General features: G+C 49.8%; 1 protein-coding gene across 2 annotated transcripts in view; it reads left to right on the forward strand.

Moving 5' to 3' along the window:
• The first annotated feature begins 5558 nt into the window (after positions 1-5558).
• Positions 5559-12538, forward strand: part of Cyfip2 (cytoplasmic FMR1 interacting protein 2) — a 122830-nt gene continuing 115850 nt past the window's right edge. For both annotated transcript variants that reach the window (XM_075992862.1, XM_075992863.1), the window contains exon 1: positions 5559-5691. The gene's annotated coding sequence lies outside the window, so the exon portion shown is untranslated. The remainder of the gene's footprint in view (positions 5692-12538) is intronic.

Below are 12538 nucleotides of genomic sequence, written 5' to 3' on the forward strand. Positions count from 1 at the left end.
GTTAGATACCAGGGAGTGGACCTCTTTAAAGGATTCAAAGTATGAGAAGGCATCGCCTTGAGTCGCTGTGGCCTTGGAGGAGGTGTGTCACCAGGGATGGGCTTTGAGGTTCCCAAAGCCTGTGCCAGACTCAGTCTCTGCCTGTTGCCTGCAGATGAGCTGCTGCTCCCGTGCCGTGTGTGCTGCCAGGCTCTCTGCCATGACGACAACGGCCAAAGCCTCCGAAACGGTAAGCGAGCCCCCAGTTAAATGCTTTCTTTTCGAAGAGTTGCCATGGTCACAAGGTCTCTTCAAAGCAATGGAACGGTGACGGAGACACCAATGTCATTCTCTCCTAGAGAGGCGCACACGGTCGCAGTCACCTGAGAGCTGGCTGAAGGAGCCTGGCAGATTCTGATGCCACCGCCTCGTGGTTGGTGACCACTCCCATCCCTCTACACCCTCAGAGCTGCTATGGGGGAGTTTCCTGTTTCTCAAAGACTGATTTAGGGGTAGATGTGCCCACAAACTGAGACAAACAACTCAAACATTTGCTTGCTTTCCTGTTTTGGCCTTTCAGAAGCACTGCCTTGCCTAAAGGCTGTTTGATCTTCCCAGCCTTTGTGGGATAATACTAAGGAGTGGGTGTCTCAGAGGAGGACGCAGGGGCAGAGAGGTTAGACACCTATATATTTTGGGTTGCGGAGTTTGGCTGGACCGTGAAACTTCCTCAGAGCCCTGCATCCTCTTTAGGGATCATCCGGAATGCAGCCCACGTTTAACAATGGCAACACTAGTTATTTCTTGAGCCTTCCTCGTGTACCAGATTCTGTTTATCCTGTTAGGGGAGTTGTTTCCCTTGTGTTTCACAAGAGCCTAAGGGGAGGGAACAGAAATATCTTCCCAATTTTACAAATAAAGAAAACAGGGCTCGGAGAGTTGTGGCAATCACTCGCGGTCCTACAACTAGTCAGTAGCAGAATGAGGGTCTCAACCCTGGCTATCTCTATGTCCCAGTGCCCTCAACCATTCTGTGACAGGATTATGGAGCCACTGGCTTGGAGAGCGCAAGGGAACTAGGAACCGTGCCTGGGTTTTACTTTCAGGGTTTGTAAGGTCCTCCTTTTTAGTTATTATCTGAAATGATCGTAAATAGGATTTGTTTAAATAAAAATGAAATCTTCTTCACTGTCGGGAGGTTAGGCCTGATCTTCAAGGGAGGTTAGGCGTCTTGCTGTGTAGGCAACAAAGGCAAAGCCAGAAATACAGCGGGGAGAGAAGGGATGAGAAGGGACTCTCCTCCAGGTGGGGGGAGTAGCAAGGTCTCAATAGAAAGCAGGTTCTTACAGTTCCATCTGTAACACAACAGAGCTACACGTGAGGGTTGCGTGAGCATGAAAGCAGTCCGTCCATACAAAAGCCCTGATGTGAGGACAGGGGCCAAAGCAGCAGTCCGTGAATGTCAGGGGCAAGGCGAAAGCTTTCTTTAGCAGATTCTTTTAGAGTCTAAGGAAGACTATGGTCACCTAGTTCCCTAGAGGAAGAACTAGAGTCTGAAACCAGCCACCGTTTTGTGACCTTTCCCCTTTCTGGGCCTGGCATCCCATCTACAGGTTGGATATATAGAGAGCACTCTATAGCAACCCATCTTGATTATGTCACTGATTATGAAGTGTTTCTTTGCTTGCTACCAATATAAATGCCTAGAAGAAATATGAAGGGCTACCTAGTGAGTACACAGTGTTGTTTCTTGTTCCATTTCAAATGATGCTCAGATTTGGCTCCATCTCCCACTTATGCCCCTTTTAATCTTCCTTCTTAGAAAATTCCTCACTGGTTACATTTACTTATTTTATGTCTGTGTGTGGGCACATGCATGTCTTGGTGCACCTGTGGAGGTCACATGACAATCGCTGGAAGTCAATTCTCTTCTTCCACCGTATGGATCCCCAGGGTCAAACTCAAATCACCAGGCTTGGCAGCTAGTGTCTTTCCCTACTAAGCCAGCTCATCAGCTCTTTTATATTTCAGCTTTAATTTACTATAGCCCAACAATGTATATTAAGAATGATTTGGGGGGGTTGGAGAGATGGCTCAGAAGTTAAGCGCACTGGCTGCTCATCCAGAGGTCCTGAGTTCAGGTCTCAGAAACCACATGGTGGCTCACAACCATCTGTAATGAGATCTGGTGCCCTCTTCTGGTGTGCAGGCAGAACACTGTATACATAATAAATAAACAAATCTTTTTAAAAGAATGTTTTTAGAATAATAATAGCATATGAACACGGAGATTTTTCTCTGGAAACGGGAAGTGAAGTGTGCCACTGCGGCAGACGGCATAGGTTTCGTTACCTTGGGTAAGTTCCTTTATTCTGCTTCATTTATAGAGTGAAACACAGGATTGTATTCTCCTAATGGAGAAATTGTGGAAGTTAAATGAAGCGATGCACCGGTTAATAGTTTTATGCTGTGTTTTCCCTTCCAAGTTCCTCCACTGCGGGTGGCCAGGAAGCAGTGTCTGGTGACGGTTTCCAGTGGAGACTACATAACCTAAGTCATTTTCTCCAAGTCAGTGCTGTTACCGTTCATGGAACCTAATACATGATGTCTAGCTTCACAAATAGCAGAGCAGTTCTCACTCAGTAGCCCCAATCCTCTCACTGGGTTGAGATAGGAAGGAAATCTCAGGGTAGCGGACAACAGCGCATCTCAATGGCAAAGGGTAAAGGTTCACCTTGAGTTGTTTCTTCAACTGCTTTTCTGAACCTTTTTTCCAGACTCGGGGCCAGGCTCTGAGGATACTTCAAGAGGCAAGACAGAAACATCACCACTCTCTCAGCTAACGCCTAATGTGGGTAGGATACAGGCAAGTGTAGATACGGCTGCAACACAGCACAGTAAATGGAATCCCAGAAGGATGACTAGGGAACTACAGGAACAGAGACAATGACTCCATACCTAAGTCAGCCAAGGAAGGAGCCTGAGAGAAGTGACAGCTAAGGAAATACCAAAAGGATAAGCAAAAGCCAAGCAGATGACCTGGAAGAAAGTGTGGAAGAGGGATGGACTGGGAGAACTGAGCCTCCCTAGCAAGAAGCTTGGCTTGTACAAGGGTCAAACTGAAGATAGGACACATCAAATTTGGGGAACTAAAAGGGGTTCCTTTTTATTAAGCCATAGCAAATTTGTTCACATGGGAAGAACCCTGATAGATCATGAGGCCCCCTACTAGGTTATAGAGTTTGGGCTCCATCCAAGGGCAATGTGAAGCTAAGAAAGCACCCTAATTTTGAGGTGGAAAAGCCCTCTGTTTTAACTCATGCAATTCTCTACGTGCAGAGGGATGATGGCCTGTAGCGAAACTGGTTACATTTATCGATGGGGAAATGGGGCGGGGCAGGGGGGACCACAGAATTTCTTGCTTAAGATTACTCTTCAGTTGGTTGCAAAACTCAAACAAAAAGGCAAGTCTCCGGCTTTTTGATTCAGTACTGAGAAAAATCCATGCTGCTTCTATTCCATGATCAAGCAGAACTCAACAGCCAAAGAAAATGAAATTGCATAAAATATAGCCATATATAAGATAAGTGTCATTTATTTTACATTATTGATTCCAAGCAAATTCTCCCCAAAAGGCGCAAAGTCAAGACCCCTCCTCTGGGAGTTGCCTTAGTCCAAACTCCACCTCCGAGAAAGCCTGCCAGACGGTGACCCCTCCCCAGGGTGGGTCAAGACCACTCCCACGTGCTACTAAAACTACCCACCCCCAGAGAATGAACACGTGGTCTCTGGGTTTTGTGTGGTCTCCCCTTCTCTCTCTTCCTCTCGATGCTTTCCTGGTATCACCTGGGAGCATTGCATTAAATATGGGCATCTTTTATTTGGTCTGATTGGAGTTATTTTGCATCAGCGATGAGGCTTGTCTTAAGAAATATTCCTAACAAAAAACACTCCAAATAATTTGCTCTTTAGGATGAATCACCCTCCCCGCCCCCCCCCCCCCACGGAATTGTGAGTCTCACTCCTAAGCATGTATAGTCACTGCAGATCAAAATTCTGACAATCATGGTGAAAAAAATGAATAATAATTAAAAAAGAAACCTGAGTTCTGTGTTTAAATCCATCCTCCACAAACACCCCCACAACTTTCTCACATGGCATCAGAGGGGGAAAAATGTATGTGTGTTGCTATATATGTAAGCCATCACTTCTGAAATAGCAATTTAAATTAGACGGGTGATGTAACATCAAACCACAAAGGATCATGAATTCTGAGCACTTGGGGAAGTATGTGAGATCATCAAAATCTTCTCAAGTACTTTCCTGAGACCTGGATAAAGTGGTTTATCGTCAATAGCCATTTATAGGGAACAACTGGGCTCGCCCAAATTTGTGAACTCTGACAAGCGTTGTAGAAGGTTCCCTTGACCTAAGACTTTATTCCTTATTTCTACAGACTTACTCCAATGTCTCAAGCACTTTCCAATTAGTTCCCCTAAGAGGTACCGAGGTCAACTATTTTTCTCTCCATTGCAGGTACAGCTGCATCTCCCAATCAGAGCAGCACCATGCTGGCCTGCCTACAGGTCAGGACTATCTAAGAGCCTCCAGGCTGCATCTCAAGGAGCACAGATTCCTCGAAAAGCCCTAAGCTTTTCCTCAGCTTCTTTCTAGGTTTGCTTCAAAGTCCGGGTGTCACGATTTAGTCCACAAGGCAGTTAGTTCAACCTGGATGAGGTTGAAACAGACCCTTGCTTTAAAAAAGTATATGATAGCTGCAGGGTTCTACTCTAAGAAATGGAAAAGTAGGAGACGTTTCTCTTTATTTTGAAATTATTACATTCACTTATTGAGTGCATGTGTAGACATGGGTGTGAATATGTGTGTAAGCGCTTGTGAGTGGAGCTCAGAGGACAGTTTACAGGAGCTTTCTCTCTCCTTCCATCATGTGGATCCTGGGATTGAACGAGACTCTCAGGCTTAGCAGAAAGCGCCTTCACGCTATAAGCCACAGGCCGTAGAAGTTATTCTTGACCACAGGTGGAGCACTAAGGAGCAAGCTCAATTAGTGGGAGGGCCCAACCCCTAGCTCAGCTTGCTCCTCAGCTGACTTTCCCAGCTGTCACTGGACCTCTGCTAGGTCAGTTAATGGTAGCAGATAATAAGCTCCAAGTGGGTAAGGGGCTCTATTGTACGCCAGTGCATACTTGGCTCTGGACAAAAATGCTTGGAACAAAACAGGTAGTCGATAAAGATGTGATGGAGAAATAACGACTTGAAAATAATTTGACACTGGAGAGATGCGAATGAAGCCGAAGCTTCCTTCCTTCTGGGGTGGCAGGTGTCTCTGATGATGTAGGCAGCTGCAGAGAAGGCGTCTCTCCTTCTCCACCTCCAGAGTCGGGAAGCTGAGTGCTCTAAAGCCGGAAGGTATGAGTCCATCACGGCCCTTGGTAGCAGGAGGTTGCAGGTCAGGGGTGCAGAGGGAGCCCCTCGCCACAGCCATTTCCGGCTCTTTGTGTGACAGCAGCCGCGGCGAAGGGGCCGGGCACGGTGGCCAGGGGAGGAGCCGCCGGGGGCGGAGGGGCGGGGCCGCGGGCGGGGCGCGGCGGGCTGCAGGCGCAGCGGCAGAGCGGGGCTGAGCATCCTGCGCCCCGGCGCGGGGCCCTGCGGTAGCCTCGGGCCCCTAACCTCGACCTGCCACCTACCCAGGTAAGGGACTCTTGGGCTTGTCGGGGCTGATGCGGGAACCGAAATGCTGCCTGGGCGGAGGATGCGCTCCTGAGGATGCGCGAGGGGCGGGCGCCGCTTCTCCCAGCCCGCTGGGGGCGCTTGGCGTGGCGCCCGAGGCTGCGCGGCCCCGGGTCCCTGGAGGCCCAGCTGCAGGCCCAGCGCTGCCCCTTCTCCCCTCCGCCGTACCGGGCGCCCTGGGCAGAGAGCGTCTCCCAGGAGGCGCCGGTACAGCGCGCAGGTCCCCGCGGCGTCCGCAGCAGCAGCAGCAGCAGCAGGTGCGTGGCCTGGGCCAATGCCGCCCACCCCAAGGGGAGACAAGGATAGTCTTGAGGACCAGGGGCACCTGTAGGGGCCACGAGCCGGGGGTAGGGGGTGGGGGCAAATCCCTGCGCCCAGGTACAGAAGAGACCGGTCCCCGCCTCTGCGGTCGCGGCCACCATCACTCCGCCAAGGCCACCTAGAGCCGCCTGGGCCCTCCTGGTAGGCTGTGGGGTACCGGTTACCTCCCGTGAACTGGAGCCGGGCGGGGCCGGGACCGCAGCGGCGCGGTTTGAGAAAGGAGAGCTCTAATGAGCCGGGAGGAATGGCTGACCTGCTTCTAAGCGTTCTGGCCTATGCTAGGACCTCTCTCTCGGCTCACTGTCGGGGAGGGAGGAGGTAAGGGAAGCCTAGGAGGCAAGATTTTCTTCACGTGTAGCTTCCCACCTGTCTGTTGTGAGTGATGGTCATATCACCTGAGGGAAGTAAACCCTCCTGTGTGCACAGGAAGGGAAGGAGTAGCCTGTGGTAAGAGTGGGGGCAGGGAGGATGGTTCAGCCAAATGATGGTTTTCTACCGCGACCGTCCAGGTGCTTCCTTGATTAGGAAACCTGACTTTGAACTTGGCTTGCCCAGTTTCTTAGTGGCCACAGCTCCACAGTTGGGCAGGAGGACTTGGGGGACAAACCGCAGGCAGGGGCTCAAGTCAAGAGCCTAATGGCTGCTCAACTACCATTTCTACCTCTTGCCCCCGCCCCTTAGGGCAGGAAGTAACCAGTCTTACTCTTGGACACGGGCCCTGCTGGAATCCATACCTAGCATTCAGTACACCCCCTCCCTTGTTGGAAGACGAAAATATAGGTTCATATCTAGTCAGGATTGTAAAGTCCTTGAGGTAGTTGTCCCCACCACCATACCCCCTCCAGAACCTTCTCCCCCTCCACGAAATGCTCCGTGTGTTCCTTCTCTCCTGTCAAACTTGCTTGAGAAAGGAGCCAGTGAGTGGTGTCTATCTTGAAGAGCTAGATACAAAAGGTTTTCCTATTGGATGCAGAGCAGGTGCCTCTGAAGTCATGGGATCAGAAAGGAAGCTGAGGATGGGAGACAAGCAAAGCAGAAGGCAAAATATTTGATATCTCTCGTGTTTGACTTTCAGATGTAGGCTAGATGTGGGAGTGATCCTGTCACCAAAATGGCATATCTAGCAGCTGTCGGCTTCATTCTGAGTCAGGGCTGCTATGGCCTGGTGGGCAGGAAGAGAGAGAGAGAGAGAGAGAGAGAGAGAGAGAGAGAGAGAGAGAGAGAGTTTGTGGCAATAGGTCAGGGGTTACTGTAGCCAGAAGGCTTTTGTTGCTCACCAGTGTCTACTTGTGGGGTGTGAAATTTTCCCATAGAGAGTTCCTCACCGAAGCTAGCTGCCATCTGCCCTGACTCTTATGAGGCCACAAGAGCATGCTGCTGCGTATAAAGCCAGTGTGCCTCTGGGTGCTTCTGCTTGCTGAGCCCCAGGCCAGTGGCATTAGCTCAGTAAGCTCCTTTATTATATCTCCTGGCCAGATCCGACTGGCTGTATAGGAAGCCAAGACTGCCTTGTTGGCTGTGTGGTGGAAAATGGAAAGAAAAAGCCCAATTTAGGCATCGGGCCAAAGGTGGCGGTATACAGCTGTCTCGATTTGGAGATCTTTGCTCAATCAGATCACATGGAGGAGTAATTTAACAAGTAGTACAGGGCCCCAGTAACAGGACATGTACCCTCTGATTATTGTGCCCCCTCTGTGTTCAGTGGGCCTCTGAGACTGTCATCGACCTGAAAGCTAAATTAGGGGATGAATAGGCAACGAGCTAATTAGCATCGGGCCCAGTGTGGCTGTAGAACAGTATAGGGCTCCTGTCCTCCCAGTTCAGCCTCAGCCTCCATGCTCCAAGAGGCTTCTTTGGGCCGCTGTTCGCCCCAGGGTTCTACCCAGCGCTTCACAAAATGGCCTTTTTGTAGCCTCCATGTGGCCACCATAACAATGAGTCTGTTTCTTTACTGGCAAGTATTAATTATTCACTTATAGTTGACGAAAGCAGACGCCAGTCACCTCATTGGAGGCTCTGTGGAAGGCCTTTGGCCTTGTCGTGTCGAGAAGCAAAGCCATATCTATGGTCCGGCCGATGGCCTTGCGTTTGTAGCTGGAGGTGGTTAGTGGAAAGGGAAGGCGGCAGGCAGTTTTCGTCTTGCAGGCTGTGAATGGGAGGCCAGCTGTGGTGGGGGAGGGGCCGGGACATCTCTGGATGCTCTTATTAAATGAAGGATGCACGAGCGTGCCAAACAGAATGTGTGGCACACGGACACTCCCCTATTTATATCTTCAGTGCTGCGATGCATTATTTAAAAGATCATCAAGAATCTGGTTCAAGTGTACTGCTAACTCCCAGCCCTCTCTAACCTCTCCACCTCTGGGGCTTACGTGCATCTTGCTTTTTCAAGGGGAGTTGGTCTGCCGGATCAATGGCGGTGTGTGCCAAAGGCATTGGCAAGGTGTGTGATCAGACAAGGTGTTGGCCAGGGCTTCACCTGGCAGCTGCTGAAAGTGAGTGTGGCCGAACTTGAGTAGGCAGGAGGAAAGGGGTGGGGGCAAGTGAGCAGAGGCAACTCTCACGTTTCAGCACACGGAGTCCAGGAAGAACTTCTTCCTCTGTGTGTGTTCAGCATTTTGCAATCAAAACCAAAATGTCAAGGGCAAGCTCGGCTTTATTCCGGGGACAGACGGAGCAGCGCAGTGGACTTAGGACGGGGGATTTCTCCTGGCTCGCTGTGTACCTTTAGCATGGCCACTGCCTTCTCTGACTTCAGCAATAGAGCGCTGGAAATCAGTCTGCTCCCCCTGTTACCTGTCTGTCACCACCAGAGCCCCCGGGATGAAATAATGTCTGTGAACCCCCAGTTGGAGAAGAAGTCATGGAAAGAGGAGGAGAAAGAGGATCCGGTGCATGGCTCCTTTGGAAAGCTGCCTCCATTCCTAAAGGGACTCTTTATTAAGTGTGTTTTGAGTGTCTGTTGTAAGACTTGGATCTGTGGCTTCCCTGTACCATGGAGCCAAAAGGGAACTGAAAGGCACTTTGTGGTCCAGGTCCACAGGTTCTGTGATGCCCTTATCTGTACAGAGACACTTCAGGATCCACACAGTGTGTGTGGGATGGCGCTCAGGATGCAGAAGTCTGGACGGTAGTTTCGTAGCTATGGCCATTGTACCGAGGATTGTGGGTGTGAGATGTACCTCAGCAGACATCCACTTTGGCCGTGCTTCTCAGATCCTTGAGATAAATGGTGGCAGAGGGCAGGGCTAAGTGCAGCAGACTTTCCTGCAGGGCTCATTCTGCCTGGGTGGCATTCTGAAAGCCTCATGTCAGCTCAGAATCGGTGTGATGACAGAGAAAAGCAACTAGGACCTTCCAGAGGAAGAGACCCAGTGATGACCTCATCCTTGGGGCCTTTTGATCGGGTGATGGCCTCAGTGGCCAATCTTCTCAGAGTAGAGGTGCTGGGCTTCCGTCTCTAGGTGGGATGGAGGGAGTTTTGGTGGTTGTCAACTGACTTACTTTTCTTCTTGCCGTCACCCAATAACTGACCAAAGCAATCGAAGGGAGGAAGGATTTCCTTTGGCTCACAGTTTAAAGGGGTACAGTCCATCATGGCCGCAGGAGTGTGAAGCAGCTGTCACATCGCATCCCCAGTCAGGAAGTAGAGAAGGATGAATGCCAGTGCTCAGCCTCCTCCTCCTCCTCCTCCTTCTCCTATTATTATTATTACTATTGTTGTTGTTATTCCTTTTTATTTATTCCGTGACTGTAGCCAATGGGATGGCACCCCCCGCTCAACACTGAGGGTAGACTTTCCAGTTTAAATCCTGTCACGTGGACAGCAATGATAAACTGTGATAAAATGTGAGACTTTCCACAGAAAGTCAAGGTAGCAGGCTGACTAGGAAAGGAGACTCCCTCAGTTTGGACCAGTTTCCTCTGAGAGGACTAAGAAGCAAGCTGGGGCTGACTGAGAGGACGGCCCAGCTTTCCCCGAAGGCCCAAGGAGATCAAAGAACATGCAGGGCAGACCCCTCATCACAGAGTCATTGTCTCCATGCGAGGGATGCCGAGAGCTCTTTTCAGTTTGTGCTTTTAAAATGTGCTGCTTTAGGGTTGACTTCGACAAAGCGCGAATGGCGAGGTAAGAATTAAAATCGAAAAGTCTCCCTCCGACCTCCAGTCCGTCACCGCTCCGTGTAGGAGAGCGATACAGAGACGCTTCTTAAAACGAGCAAGAGGGGCATTCGATGGAAGAATTAGCTACAGATGTTTTCTTAGACTCTTAGATGAGGAAAACTTCTGTAGATAGGGTGCCTTGAGGGACCATGGTATATTTTCACTTTCCCTTTTCTTTTCATTTTTTTTTTTAACCAGAGGGCATGAATTTGGGTCACTGGCTCACGCAGACAGCAAATCATTTAACAGCAATGAACTCTGCAGTGCCCAGTGCTCCTCCCTCTGCTCTAGTTCAAGGCATCACATCCAGAAAGGAAGTCTATTCATGGCCTCAGTGGTGGCTGGAGAGTCTCTAACAGGGTGAAGCAGTTTGGGATGGGACGGGAGGCGGTGGGTTTCAGCTGTGTGTTCTGCTGATGGCTGCAGCGAAGCCGGCCGGCCTGTTTATCGTTGTTTTGTTAAACTGACTTATGTAAGGCCATTTTCAGGTAAGTATGTAACACACTTGTAGCGTGTTTCCCCCACTCAGCTCTACCTTTCTCCTCCCTCTCCTCCATATTCGTCCCCTTTGTTCCTCCAGGCAGTTTCGCTTCGACTCTCGCGCCTGTCTGTTCCTATGAGATTTTATGCATCTGTATAAAGTCTAGGACCCACAAAGGAGAGTAAACTTGTGATATTTGTCTGTGTCTGAAACTGACTTATAATTCTCGTAATATGGTGAGTTTCTGTCGCATCCATTTTCCTGCTCTTGACGTGATTTCGTTTTTATGGCTAGAAAAACTATTTCTTGGCATATGTAAGCCACGTTTCCCTTATGCATTCAGAATAGGTCGGTCTAGACTTGGGCCTCGACACAGGGTAGGGTTTGAGAAGAGGAGGGAACAAGCCACAAAGCCGTGGCAGTAGTTTGAGCAAATGCACATAGCCAGGATGTCCTTGAACAGGCTGATGACCCCATACCCCCTGGGCAGGTGGTCCAAGCTGCCCAAGTGTGGCTTTAAGAATGGTCCTTAAATGGAGGTGAATGTCTCAGCTAGCATCAGAATCATTTGCCTGTGGGTTGGAAAGGCCTAGGGAGAGAAGATCAAATTCAGTGATTCTTAACTGGTTGGTTGGGGTTTTCCATTTTCTTTCTCTTTTTCTTTCTTTTTTGATGTACATGTGATGCGCAGTGGTCATGTGACCAATAGCTCACATTGTTTCCGCACCATACTCCACACAAGGGACAAGCGCATTATTAGTGATGTGATGGGGACACTTTGAAACTTCTCCTCGTGCGTAATAAAATGCAGCCCAGTGGCAGGCTTCGGTGCTTTAGCTGGGAGTTGTAGCAACCTCTACAACACAGATTCTGACGTCATGGTTGAGGCTACTAGCACACCAGCCTCCATATTTTCTTGTGTGTGTGTGTGTGTGTGTATGTATGTGTGTGTATAGCCACACAAGCATGTGTGTGTGTGTGCATATGGAGGTCAGAGGTCAAGCCATGGATGTCACTCCTGGCTGTTGTCCACTTTGTTTTGATATCGTTATCATCATCATCATCATCATCAAGACAGGATTTCCCACGGTCCTGGAGTTCACTGATTAGGCCCAACTGGCTGACTAGTGAACCCTAAGAACTCATCTGTCTCCAAATCCCCAGCACTAGTGTTAGAAGCAAGCAGCCATCAGGCTCAGTTTTTATTTTTATAGGCCCCGGAGACCAAACTCCATTCAGAATGCTTGCCTAGCAGGCACTTTCCCTAGTGCGCTGTCCTCCCAGATCTCAAGCGCCATATGTCATGTCACAGAGAAGCTGGCTTCTGTAGAGTCAGTGAATGTGACTTGGGAGCCCACGTCAGCCTCAGTTGGAGCCACGTTCCCGCTGCAGGTCCACAGCAAAGAAGGCATCCTCCAACCTAGAGACCAAACCCCAAAGAATCCCTAATCAACCAATACCGCATGGTGCTTGACCCTGAAAGTCCCCTCTTGGGTTCCATTAGCCGGAGCTTCTGAAAGCCTGCTCCCCTCCACACGTACAAGTCTCACTGTGGCAGCGGTAATCCCTAGTGAGGGCACAATCCACTGGGCACCATGGAGGAATGACTTCCCCTCCATAAAGGACTGAGGACCGTGGCTCTGAGCTTGTGGCATTTGTTTACTTTTGGTTGTCACCAAAAAGCCTTCCAGAACCCCACTGCCACCAGAAGCAGCTGAGAAAAGTGGCCAATGAAATGGCAAGTCCCTTTGCCCCACCCAACAAGGTCTTTCTTTCCAATTCCTTGTAGAAAAACAAGAAGGCTAGGTAGGCTTTCTGCAGATGTTCAAGTGGAGGCTGATT

The sequence above is a fragment of the Microtus pennsylvanicus genome, chromosome 11 (genome assembly GCF_037038515.1).
Source record: "Microtus pennsylvanicus isolate mMicPen1 chromosome 11, mMicPen1.hap1, whole genome shotgun sequence".
Classification (NCBI taxonomy): Eukaryota; Metazoa; Chordata; class Mammalia; order Rodentia; family Cricetidae; genus Microtus; species Microtus pennsylvanicus.